At 41.6% G+C, this 14,431-nt stretch overlaps 1 protein-coding gene across 1 annotated transcript in view; it reads right to left on the minus strand.

Annotated features, from left to right (window-relative positions):
* Positions 1–13,016, minus strand: part of LOC111870368 (ras-related protein Rap-2b) — a 70,816-nt gene extending 57,800 nt beyond the window's left edge. The window contains exon 1 of the mRNA XM_023862598.2: positions 12,928–13,016. The gene's annotated coding sequence lies outside the window, so the exon portion shown is untranslated. The remainder of the gene's footprint in view (positions 1–12,927) is intronic.
* Between the last annotated feature and the right edge of the window lie 1,415 nt (positions 13,017–14,431).

Here is a 14,431-nt window from a genome sequence, read left to right on the forward strand (position 1 = left end):
TACGTATGTAAATATATAATTTATACATATATATAAATTTATATAATGAGGAGCTTCACAACTTGTACTCGTCTCCAAGTAAAATTAGAATGATCCAGTCAAGGAGGATGAGGTGAACAGGGCATGTAGCACGAATGGGGGAGACGAGGAATGCTTATAGGATATTGGTGGGCATGTCAGAAGGAAAGAGACCACTGGGAAGACCAAGGCGTAGGTGGGTGGGCAATATTAAAATGGATCTTAGAAAGATAGGATGGGATGGTATGGGTTAGATTGGTCTGGCTCAGGATAGGGACCAGTGGAGAGTTCTTGTGAACAAGGTAATGAACCTTCGGTTCCATAAAATGCTGGGAAATTCTTGAGTACCTGCAGAATTGGCGGCTCCTCCAGAAGGGCTCAGCTCCACGAGTAAATAAATAAGAAAAAAATTTGACGACCATCTGAAGATGACCTTTTAAGGGTAGAAATATCTAGTGTTGATTTTAAATTAATCAATATAAAGACTGTTGCGTTTGACGGTTGAACTTATTTAAGGCTTCAATGCCTTTTTAATTGAAATACATGCAACAGTGTGCAAACAATAAAAATAGTACATAAATAACTCTGCCGTTCTTCTACTCCGTCCGTATACATTACAAGATTAAAATACGAGGCAATCCTATACAATTATAAAATGAAGTAAAAAGAAATCCCGTACGAAAGATACGATTATCTTAACGGACCGCCTATGTGGTCTGGTGGTCAGAGTTCCTGGCTACAGATCCAGAGATCCGGGTTCGATTCCAGGCGCTACCAGATTTTCTGAGAAGTAGTGAGTCTGGAACGGGGTCCACTCAGCCTCGTGAGGATAATTGAGGAGCTATTTCAAGGGAATAGCGACTCTGCTCTAGAAAACCGAGATTAACGGCCGTGGGCATTCGTTGTGCTGACCACGCGACACTTTCTTCCGCTAAAGTTGGCACTAACTTCGCCGACAAGCGGCGATCGCTCGGTCGGTATAGTCTGCTTGCGGACTAATACCACGATACTAATATCCCCGGTACCCATTGGATAGGAGGTTGGGTGGACCCCAGAGCCAGTCTTGACGATTTGGAGAGGAGAAAATTCTTGACCCTACTGGGATTTCAACTCCGACCCCTCAGTGGTCCAGTCCATAGCCAGTCGCTATACCGGGTACCCTATCCCGGCTCCCGAAACATTTTGTGCTAAGATAATTATGTAGCGCGATACGCGCAGAATGAGTGTTAAGTCTCCACGGAAATTGTCCGACTTTAATAAAAATGTGAGCGTATTCACAAATTTTACGAAACACTTTCCAATGTCATATTTAATTAAAGTTCATTAGCGGTTCTCGACCTATTACACGCGGACGAAGCGAGAGAGAGGGAGACGTCGAAGATCATGGGCACTTTTTTTATATAATTTTCGTTGCGAACGCAACAAAAACATGAAAATGAATGAGATGATGATGCTGCAGGCACCAATGCTCATTTTCAAATCTAAACTCATACATAGTTTCTATGGGAATATTTCTGCAGTACGTACTCTGCTTTCATAGCACCGATTTCAGCACGAATACGTGAAGGATTTCTTAAGACTGCGCACTAATATCCGAGCGTATCTATCACGATGAAATAGTATTCCTGAAATGTTTCCTCGTGGCGGCATAATAACACACAGTCTAGCATTCGGCGGCACACCACATGACACATCTTATGTCCCTTACCCCAGAAATAGTTTGACGGAGCCACGATATAATTTTCATACGTCTCTTTTTTTCTTGGCACTACAGCCCCAGTGTGCCTAGGCCTATCTCCATGAACTTCTCCGTTCACTTCGGTTTTTCTAGATCTTACACGTTCGGTAGGACTTCTTTGCCGGGTGATCAGCTCGTCGCAAGGCCTCTACCTGTACACAAACACAGAAAAACTCACACACACAAACTAAACATCCATGCCGTGAGTGGAATTCGAAGCCACGATCCCGGTTTCCAAGCGAGCGAAGACAGTACATGCCTTAGACCGCTCGGCTACCGTGACCGGCTTCATACGTCTCTACAAGTAGGATATATCTGGTATCCTACCATTTTATAATCCTCGCGCATAACTGGCGAGTAGATGGTTTCGTGGTGATACCTCGACATTTGCCTGGATGAATAAAGAAACCATGGAAAAATCATTAGATTAACCATAACAGAAAGTGTATTCGAACTAAGCACTCCGAAGGCCGCGCCATAGCTCAAGCTGTTAGTTGCTGGCTTTCCACCGCGGAGGTCCGGGTTCGATCCCGGTGTCTGGTCAAGTGGTATTTGTGGTGGACAAAGTGGCGCTGGGGCAGGTTTTCTCCGAGTACTTCGGTTTCCCCTGCCAATCTTCATTCCACCAATTACTCCACAATCACCCTCACTTATCATCTGGAGCTGGTACAAGAGGCCAGAAGTGGCTGCAGTACAAGGGACTTAGTCCCACCCCACTAGCAATAAAGAAAGTACTCCGAATATAAGTTGTCATGTTCATAACTTTGTGTAAGGCTTTTCAATGCAGGGCGGATATTCAATTAAAGGGAATCTTGTAACTTCGGCTTTTAAACTAAGACAACTGGGAATAGAGTTTCCTTGGATCTAATTGTTTTCTCCTATTTTTATCACTTCCTTCAAAACGGATCAAGGGTAGAAAAACACCGAGTTTAATCAAGCGTGGCAATTCTTTTCCGTGTAGCTTAATCCATCGATTTTCAGACTTTTCCATGGCATACCTAAAATACAGCCCAGTATCTCACAGCACACCCAAACATCAACCTGTTCTTGTGAAATTATGTCACCGTGGAACCATGAAAGCACGGATATTATGAATGGATAAACTACGGAGCTTATTGCGTTTCACACTTCGTGTATCCAGTTATATTACTTAACTTGTTTTGTAACACGTAGTATATTTTAAGAATGATTATAAATTTTCAGATAAACAGATTATTCAGATTAAATATACATGGATAATTTAAAAAAAATTGCCTGTAAATTGAGATAATGGAATGCAGAATTACACTATACCTACTTATGTACAAAGAAAGAAGCTTTAATGTAACATCGACTGAACAAAATTACGCCACAAAAACATACACCTCACTAATAATCTGTGATGTAAAAAGAAAACTGGATTCAGATTGCATTGCAGCCCCATTCCCAGAAATGTGGATATCTTTGCACTAAAACACGAAAGGCCGGTCACGGTAGCCGAGCGGTCTAAGGCATGTGCTGTTTTCGTTCGCTCGAAAGCCGGCATCGTGGGCTAGAATCCCACTCAGGGCATGGATGTTTGCGTGCGTTTTTCTGTGTTTGTGTACAGATACAGGCCTTGCGACGAGCTGATCTCCCGCCCAAGGAGTCCTACCATATGTCTAAGATCTAGAAAAACCGAAGTGAACGGAGAAGTTCATGGAGGTAGGCCTAGGCCCACTGGGGCTGTAGTGCCAAGGAAAAAAAACGAAAGACAGCGGCGAATATATAGCACTAGATATTTCAGTAGGCAGAAATAAATATACAGGGTTAGCCTAAAAGAAATAGACACTTTCAAAGTTTTACAGGAAGAAGTGTTTTAATAGCATGTCCGAGATACTTACATGGTTTGAAAAGTACGCCCTGACGTTTACATGGATAAATTACAAGTGTTCTACACGTTCACTTTAGGTGAATCCCTCACATGCTCTACTACGGCTCTCGGGTTTTCAGTTCTCCGTATACGAACGCTGTGTTTGTTCACCGTGCCACTAATGAGGAACGTTGATTNCGGAGCTGCGCGTATAAGTTTCACGAACAGGAGTTATTTAAACTGTATTTTTCTTTAGGCTAACCCTGTATATTAAACACCGTGAATATTTGAGAACTGCGGTTGGTAAGGGTTTGCTGTACGTAAAATTGTTCAGAAATTATAACTCTCAGAATCCATGAACGACTTCTTACACATACTGTATATTCAGAAAATACGAAAAACAAAATAATAATGAAAACGAGACGAAATAAATGGGAGGAAAATAAAGAAGGCAATAAATTAGGAAAAAAAGATAAAAAAAACCCGGAAGAGTAAAATAAACAAAATAAAAAAACGAAAAGACAGAGAAACTAAGTAGAGGAAATATGGAATGAAGAAAATGAAAGAGAAATAGAATGACAGAATTGAAACAGAAAGAACAAAGGAGAGAAAAATAGAGGAAAAAGAAAGCGAGAAAGAAAGTTGGAGCAATGTGTAGGATCTACAGTGGCTCTAATATACTTTAAATGTTAGTTCCTGTAATCCAGTATTCTCGGCGGTGTTAACGTATTCTGCGTACGTGCACTCTTTGTGCTTGTGAAGGAGTTAGTTAATACAGTGCATAGAAAGAGGCCATTCTGCAGATTGAATTAACGGCAGACCATTAATGGAGTCCCTTTCAACCGAACCCCTGTGGATAGTAACAGCAGCTGAAACATCCATCTAGTGTCTCGCGTTTGTTAACAAGTTCCCTGTTCTGAATTCCAAAGCTGCAATTCTTATTGGTTACAATCACAAAGAAAGGAATGGAGAGTAGCAAAGAAACGCCACGGATTTACAATCTCTATATGGAGCTGCGTAAATATGCTTCATCGGAGTTACAATTAAGAGTCCAAAAATTTATAAACTAATGCTGGATACATAATTGTACACCCGAAGAACGGAGAATTTCCTTCCTTATGCTACTCTCCAGGAAAAGATATTGAGCTGTTTGTACGAATTGTCGAGACAGAAGCCTCCTTAACGAACTGTATAAAATGTATGCAAAGACTCTAACTCGAAAACAAATGCCATAGCAGAGACACTGTCATTGGAGCCCCAAAACGGATTCTATAAGGGAAGATCATGTATGGATGGGGTGTTCATTATAAAGCAGAAAAGCCGGTCACGGTAGCCAAGCGGTCTGAGTCATGTACTGTCTTCGCTCGCTCGGAAACCGGGCTCGTGAGTTCGAATCCCACACAAAGCATGGATGTTTGGTGTGAGTATGGGTTTATTCTGTGTTTTTTTTTGTCCTGTGTTTAGGTGGAGGCCTTCCGACGAGCTGATCACCCGTCCAAGGAGTCCTACCGTCTGTAAAAATTATCAATGAAACTGGGAAATGTGCCCTATGGTCCAACGTGGGAGCGAGAGAAAAAATACAGAAAAGAACAGAATACCATCTAGAAACGCATATACTATTTGTGGGCGATGAAAAGCATTTTACTGCATATCAAGTAGCAAACCTTGGAGAATAATGAAGATCAAAGAATTCCAAGCTTAACTGTTAAGAGCTGCTAAACGCGACTGATTACGGAAGCTAAAATAGCAGAGAAAATCGAAGTAAATCAGGACGCTAACCTGGGATGCACGTTGTAACCTACAATGTTTGCTTAAGGAACGGCAAAAAAAGTATGAAAGATAATTTTAAATTAAGCAACATCATACAGATATTACGTTTCTGAACACTGTCCATCGTCCTGTTTTTATCTGAAACACCGTCTTGATTTTATTTAAGAACACAACGTTTCGGAGACTGGATTCTGTTTCCGTTACCAGATAAAATCTTTTCAGTTTGGTTTAACCGATAAAGCTAGAGGCCCGGAGATATGGACTATTCTGTCGATTAGGCCAAAGTGAGTAGGTTTTTGCCTGAAGATGGAGACAGAATCCAGCCTCCGAAACGTTATGTTTTTAAATATAAACAGGACGGTGTTTTAGATAAAAAAACAGGACGATGAATAATGCCCAGAAACCTAATACCAGTATTTGTATTATTGTACCATAGTCACAAGCTTTTAGATCATATACTTTTCGCAGACGACCATGTTATAATTTATGATTGAAAAGATGGACTCCGAAGGACAGATCAGTTATTGGAAAAAGTAGGGATGAGAGACAACTTAAAATTTCCATTGCAAAATCAAAAACTATGGCTTTTAAATGAAGTACGTGTTGAGGTCGAAATATAATAAATAAGGAAATAATAGAACAAGTTTCAAAACTGAAAACTCAGAGTGTGAAAGATCAATATTAAATGCTCAAGAACATAACAATAAACTTTAAAAGTCAGAACATGTGAGTGGAGCAATAAAGAGAACTTTGGGACAGTAAAATTCTGTAATATCATGAGAGTGCCATGCCTGGTGCAGGGCAGTAAAATACGGGCTCTCAGATGAAAATGTTCTTGCGATTTCGATTAAATTTCAATATTTTCTGGAGACCATCGTCTTAGATGAAACTGCATGGGCTGTATTTTGAAGAACATAAAGGTACGCACACTAGGGGGCCCAATGACTAGACATCGCGTAAATGTCCTACCTCGTATAATCAGCGACCACAGTAGTCGGCCGAGCAACAGTCGAATACATTTCCAAGGTAACATGGTCGAGGTCAATCTTATATGAGGAAAGTACGTTGGGTGTCTTGAGGCGGGGTAGCTCAATGAGTCGACTGGCCGTCGGCTGATGGTCCGGATTACCACCAGAAGCAGGGATTTATGTAATCACTACCGCGTCTATAAGGTCCTATAGCACTTTGTGTGTAGGTGGTAAACGGAAAAAGGATGGCTTAGCACCTGAAGCTATAGCCTACATCCTGACTGCGTGGGTCTTCTTTTCCACGCCCTCAGTCTGTGGAGTTAGAAACACGGTTAAAATCTCCTTTTGTTGAGACATTCAGACACTGTAATAAAATATACAAAATGCAAACTATACAGGCCAGCAGTTCGAAGTCCTGCTCTTGTCGGAGCGTGCAGACAAATATTGTCAGCTTTCTTCATTAACTCTAGTATGAACTCCCAACCTCACCACCAATTCTTTAAGACCCATATTGTCATCTTACCCTCTCTTTCTAGGAGTTGTAAGGGGTTGATTAACAAGAGAAGTTGCCCGAATAAAATTTTGTATGGTTTGTCTGCCCAACAGTCAGTGGTACTCCTAGTGCGGTCAACTGATCCGTATGAGTCCGCAAGACCTGACCAAGGGGTCCGCGAATTTATTTTTTCTTCCTATTATGTGTTAGGAGGAAAATAGTATGTCGAATATTTTTAATACTTTACAATATTTAACATAATGCAATTCCTCATTCAGGGAAACAAACCATAAGACAGCTGATGCCTTTTACCACGGCCTTTTTCTGAGAGGCAGGATTTCCCGTAGTGAAATCGTATAAGATGAAAAAGACGGAAGTCGAAAGATGGCATGGCATTAAAACTTCCTGCGATAAAACTGGAAACAACACGGTTAGTGTCTTCACAAAAAAAAAAAAAAAACACATTACTTTTGTCATTAAACAACTGAAGTAACAAAATACGCACAATGTAAGAGGTATTAAATATTTTATAAACACTGTAAAATGTCAAAATAATTTAACTACATTATTTTATTTGTATCTCCTTTAAGTTTATATGTAGATAATTTAAATAAGGAGGGGTAAGCGTCCTTGAGTTTGCACTGTGTTGCTGGGATGTACCCATACGTCCCTCGCCAAAATTATTTAATTAAGGAAATGAACAACTTATGCATTGTTTCACACCATGAGACACGCTCCTCCAGCGAGATACCATCCCGGGACCGTCTAGTTGTAATTCAGCTATTGTCCTCCTTAAGCTTGTCCCTAACGTCGCCAGTTTGCTCCTAGTGTCCCCATGAACTGACCTTGTGCGAGACCGGCCAGGAGGGGTCTTGGGTTCCCTGCTCGTGTGCCTTGAAGACCTACAAAGGTTTATGAGCATCTCGAAAAATACGAATGTAGGAGATGTCGGGCTCGACCCTTCGCTTTCTCTTGCTATTTTGTTTTGTTTTATGCCCACTGGGGAACTTGTAAAGCGAGGGCACTGGTTTACACGGAGCGGAGGTGGACAGTTGAAAAGGGAGTTACAGGAGGGTAGCTGGGGAGTGGCGTGTATGGTCAGTGAGCTCGGGGCAAATTGGTGTACAAAGGTTAAATGTGACGGAGCGGCAACCTTGGAGGAATAAAATAAAGATTAATCCCTGTGTGAAATTTTAAATTAGGACTTCAATACACGGTGTGCTCTGGAGATCCCTGATTTATTAACCCTGAAGTGTGTTCCACTCCAATCTCCGAAGCACCCGTATCCTGAGATAAAGAACTCAAGCTCGAGCGAGAGTCGTGGCAGATGTACGTCGGCGGGCGACTACATGGAGTTTGCAGACTCAGAAAGTTTGAGAATCACTGCTCTAAATACAATTCAATCCTCCACTACACTAACAATAGGTGAACTGTGAAAATCACGAAGTTCCTTGTTATGCAGAATCCCAAACTGCTCATTTACTTCATCTTTCAAAGGTTCAAATATTTTCCCGAGCACTTCATTATCAGACACATGAAATTTATATTCTCCCGTAAAAGTGAGAGAACTTTGTGCTTTGTTATGGAGAATGGAGATGTGAACATTTCCATTTAACAAAGTTGTTTTAATTTTGAAAACTTTGAATGGGAGCACGCGGTAGCGTAGTTACTTGAGGCACTATGCCACAAGCCGGAAGGTCGCGGGTTCAAGTCCCGATGAGGTCATCGGATATTTTTTCAAATGACCTAATCCTTCCAACCGCACTATGGCCTTGGGGTCGACTCGGCCTCTAACAAAAATGAGTACCAGGAATATTCCTGGGGGTAAAGGGCGGCCAGCGCGTAGAGCTGACAGCCTTACCGCCATCTATGAGCCGATTGTCTAGATAATGTGGGACCTCAACGTCTCACAACCCTATGGGCCTTCACGGCCTGTTACAGGGATAGCTTTACTTTACTTTACTTTACTTATAACTTTGAATGAGACAGGGATGCTATCATGAGCGAGGTGGGTGAAGATTGTGAGGGAGACGACCGTAGACTAGATTAAGACTTAGCTTGCCTAAACAAAGTCAGAAAACTCACAGATATTCTCAATTAGCATAGCTGGTAACACGGCAGACGTTTCAATAATGAGCCTCCACAACACAAATCCAGAACCTGGTGTAATGCTACTCATTAGATCGTGTACTGGACTTATATAAAAAAGGATTAATTTTGCTAAACGTTAATCGTATTCACTACCTAGATATAATAGCAACTATTCTAACTGGTTAGGTGGCTAATGTTATAATACAGGTTGGTCGATCAGAGAATCGCCCTTCGATTCCCGGCAGAGGCAAAGAGTTTCTTATGATGGATCCGAAGAGGAAGACGAAAAAGATGTACCACGCCTAAAGAAAATTACGATTATGTGGAGAAGGCAGAAGAAGTTCTGGTTAAAGCTTTCAATCTAAGAAAATCATCTGATAAGTAGTGACTGAATTTTATGGCGCTATAGAGATTTTTCAAAACACTTTAAGACTGGAATTGAAGTAAATTACAAGCGAAAAATTATATAGTTCCTTTTAGAAATGAGAATGAATCTGATCAGATTTAAACCCTTGAGGTAGGAGCTCACGGCCCGAATTAATTGATGGAATTTAATTAGTACTCTTTTCCCTTCAATAACGAAAGACTGTGTGAGCTATACTGAAAAGGGAATCATACTTATCTCTGTACTTCATTAGCATAAATAAGTCTGAGCATACCAAATCTGCTTAAGGCCTACCTCTACATTCACAGTCTCGTGTGACCCATTCCTTAGAGTCAGACCTGTTACAATCCATCTATCTACGGCTCTACAGCCCTTTGCTGGGCCTTGGCCGCTTCTCAGTTTCGTAATCCTACACACAATCGGTAGAACTCCTTGGACGGGGGATCAGCCCGTCGTAAGGTCTCAAACTATATACAGAAGAACACAAACACGGAATAAACGCACACACACATCCATGTTTTGCGTGGGATTCGAACCCACGATCCAAGCATTCGAGTGAGCGAAGACAGTTCATGCCTTAAGGGACCCATACACGTAGGAGTCTGGCTCGCGAGTCCGGCTCGGCGAGCTTGACTCGGGAGTCGGGCTCGGATTAATTTCACCACAAACGCATGAGCTGACTCCCAACTTTGCAACCCACACAAGGACTAGTTTGGCTCATTGAAACCCGAGCCGAGTCGGATTCGAGAGCCAGACTCGTAAGTGTATGGGCCCTTTAGACCGCAAGGCCATTGTGATCGACAGGCCGCTTACAAGCACATTGAAAATTGTTTATATTTTGGTGATAGCAACGCAATAATCATAATTCAGGGTGGCTGACAGGAAGTGATTCCTTATTGTTCACAGAATATTTCAAAAGGCATGTTATGGTTGTGAAAGATAAACCAATTTAACGTCTATTAGACAATCATCAGAAGTTCACTTTTCCAAGGAAAATGGGGTAGTGTTATTGTCTTTCCCAGCTCATACAACTAATAAGCTGAAACACTTATACAGGTCCACTTATGGATATTTGAATTATGTATACGAACAGCGCGTCTGACGCGTGGTTAAGAAGCCATTCTGGAAAACTGTGACAATTTATGACATTCTATCCATAGTGAGCCATAGTCGTTGTCAGACGAACTCACACTAACAAGCATTAAGTCCGGATTTCTGGTAAAAGTAATATGGCCTCTTAACATAGATGTGTTTACTGCCGATGTCTCGCCTTCTGCTGGGACTAACCGTCCTCGTCGTAGGGCCGCGCCATAGCTCAAGCGGTTAGTCGCTGGCTTCCCACCGCGGCGGCCCGGGTTCGATCCCAGGTCTGGTCAAGTGGGATTTGTGGTGGACAAAGTGGCGCTGGAGCAGGTTTTCTCCGAGTACTTAGGTTTCCCCTGTCAATCTTCATTCCACCAATTGTTCCACAATCACCCTCACCTATCATCTGGGGCTGGTATAATATGCCAGAAGTGGCCGCAGTACAAGACACTTAGTCCCACCCCACTAGCAATAAAAAACTGGTCCTCGTCAAGATAATAAAGACCTTGAAAATTCTGGGTTTCCAGATTCTTCTACTTAGGACTCGAATTTTAATGGTAGCAGTCAGCCTTCAAGCGAACTATACCGACCGAGCGACCGCCGCTTGTCGGCGCAGTTAGTGCCAACTTTAGCGGATAGAGGGTATCGCGTGGTCACGAAAACGAATCCCCACGGCCGTTAATTTCGGTTTTATAGACCGGAACTGCTATTTACTTGAAATAGCTCTTATCCCCACGACGCTGAGTGGACTCTGTTCGAGATCCACTACTTCTCCGAAAATCTGGTAGCGCCGGGAATCGAACCCCGACCTCTGGATCTGTAGCCAAGAACTCTGACCACTAGACCACACAAGCGGTCTCATCAGGCTTAAACACAGGCCATTCATCTTCAGAAGCATTCTGAACTACGTTAAGCCCTGTTGAGATGAGGCCCTTTCCCTAAAGCAGAAAAGTTGGGAGAGGGTTTCAGGTAGCAAAAGGGTAAGTATTATTTTGACTGATACTCCGTTAAAGGCTGCACTAAAAGCAAGGGGTAAGCCGGAAAAATGTAACAGATTTTTTTCAGTGACAGTCAAGAGAAGAGACTTAAAGAGACAAGAGAAAAACTTAACAAAAAAAAAAGACTGTTCGAAGACTTGACTCCTCTGAAGAGGAAGATGAATCCCTTTATACTGAATGTGTGAGATCTTACTCATTATTCAGAACCCCTACAAAGTAGTTCCAGGCCATTATATGTAAAAAGTGGGCCCGCGAACTTTGCGACTGATTAAGCGAATTCTTTCTTGTGCATGATTTATTCCAGCCGTCTTACAGTGCATACACTCATCCACTTCACTCTTCACTCCTGCACTTCATGTTTCGGCGCAAAGGTGCCATCTTTCTTTCTTGCAGCAACTGAAACTCTGACGATAGTGACGATATCACTAACGCGCTGCGGCAGTTGTAATCACTTCGGAAAATATTATATCACTCACTCATGGGGCTGAGCCCTTCTTGAGAAGCCATCAATTATGCAGCTACTCAAGAATTTCCCCGAATTTTACGGAACCCGAAGGTTCATTACCGTGTTCACAAGAGCCTTCCACTGGTCCCTTTCCTGAGCCAGATCACTCCAATCCATACTATTCCATTCAATCTCTCTAACAGGAAACTATATTATATATCCTTAATAGATAATCATAAAATTTGAATCTCCATTTGTATTCTTTATCCAACTTATATTAGATGAAGCATATATTTTTAACTGAATTACGACAACTGTAATCACACCAGACACTTTACACCAATCAAATAAAATATAATAGAACTTAAAGAAGTACTTTCATTGCTGTAAGACAGTAATGTAACAACGTATTCTGTACTGGAGCACGTTGTTGTTATTTTATGCTTAGTCACAAAAATTGCAAATATTTCTAAAAAAAAAATCAAAGACAAGGATAATATGAAAAATATTACTTTAAAGACCAAAACTGTCACTAACAGTCTGCACGGCTATTATTTCCATACACACGATGCTCGCATAACAAAAGAGTCACACAAAAATTAACAACCAACCCCAGTCTTCCCCATTCAACTAACGACACACGGACGATCTTACTCTGAGTTATAGAAAGGAATGGAACATATGGACTATTATAACCTGACTAACGAAACCAGTCTCGTTACTGTTAAGGTTGCAGCAACATGGATGACCCTAAATTTGAGATTTCTTAATTAGGCTTACTGCCAACACGGACCATTCTAATTGAACAAACATAACTACATTCTAAATATATTTGTATACTAAATATATAACTTAGGGTACAAAATAAAACCGGGTATTCAGACTGTGGTATTCAGGGCTGTGTCACCATGTGCTCTGACACAATATTTCTTGTCAACCTTCCTTCAAAATTTGATCATGTCTTCACCCTTGTCTTGAAAGATGGCAGCATATTATTCAAACATGTTAGTATCTACCTGTAAGACTAAACGGTGTCGCAACCCAGGACCACAACCTGAACACTCATCGCCGTGAAAGTCTGTTATAAAGCGTCATGTCCTTACTCACACTGTTGGGTTGCTGTAGGAAAATCACTGCGCTTGTTACAGTGGCTTCTGTGCACACTCAGAGCGTCTGCAAGACAAGGCACTACTACACTTCGTACCACTACGTATGTGCCGGCACGAGCTGAGCTCCGCTTCTATACGCCACGCAGCCTGACTGCGCATGCCCAATGGCAATGTCAGCTTCATCACATTCCTCGATGTAGATTAAGAGACTCGAACTCCGACCCCTCGGTCGTCCAGCCCGTAGGCAGTCGCTATACCGACTACGATACCACGGCTCACGACAGCTTCGTTAACAAGACGATAAATAAATAAATTCATGTCCATTCACACAGTTTAGACTGAGTGGGGCGATTAGCACTTCTGCTTAGTACATGTATTTGTGAGATTTTGGGTTCAAATTTCGGCTTTGAGACCGGCTATCCTGACTACGGCTTCTCGTGTTTTTCCACATTTTCTCCAGCCAAATGACACATAACTGTTTGCTTTCACGTCATTTCCAATCCACTGTTAACTAATCACCCGACATTTCGACGCTATGTAATGTCAGATGTTCAGAGAATCATCCAGTCCTTAAATAATTGTTGGTTAGCCCGTTAATGTTAACATTAGCTGGATAACATCGGCAATAACTATGCTGTATGGATTATGTACACAAATAATACTTACTTTTTGTGGGCTATTTCACAATGCTTTCAGTGTGTAGCCTATATAGAGCCGAATTTTTTAGAAGACTGATATGAACTGTAAGGGATTTGGAAGGAAGCTCTCTTGATTTAATTGAGGTATTATCCCGACAATTTCATGCAGAGACTGAGGAAAACCACGAAAAACCTCAGTTATAATAGCGTCCTGGTTGAGATTCGAAACTATAACCTCTAGAATACAAGCCGAGAGTTTTACTTTTAGATCAACCTGTTCCGTAGATAATAAAGAACATTGTGATTTATTTTTTCAGCCGGATAATGTTGACATCAAGTGGATAACGTCAACATTATTCAGTCCGTTCTGTATGTCGGCGAAGTGTAAGCCAGAGTCGGTGTGGCCATGACGACAAAGATAAAATCACTATCCCTGGTGGGAATCGAACACTAGTCGTCCAATTCTCAGCCTACTTACTGTACTGACCGACTTATCGGGGCTCCCAAAAAGGAAATAAAGCATTTGGAGAATTTTCCACACATGAAGACATGGACTAGGTCCAATATTTTACTAATTACCTCCATCAAATTGAAAGCTAAATATACATTTCGAACGGTAGCCATATTGCTGTTTTAGATTCTACAAAAGAATTCCCTTAAACGGTTTATTTTATCCTCCCACACCTAAAATTGGTTGTTCTCAGCTGTGTTTTCCTACGACATTTTCCAGCCAAAATTGTATTTTGTGACAGGGTAACTGAAAGAGGCATTTGTTGATGGTTGCCTTCACTTTACGAACACCGCGTCAGCGAGAAAGTTGGTGGGAATTTCATGGAAGTGAAGTATGGTTTAAGCAGAGACGGG

This window comes from Cryptotermes secundus, unplaced genomic scaffold, assembly GCF_002891405.2.
Source record: "Cryptotermes secundus unplaced genomic scaffold, Csec_1.0 scaffold681, whole genome shotgun sequence".
In the NCBI taxonomy this organism is placed as follows: domain Eukaryota; kingdom Metazoa; phylum Arthropoda; class Insecta; order Blattodea; family Kalotermitidae; genus Cryptotermes; species Cryptotermes secundus.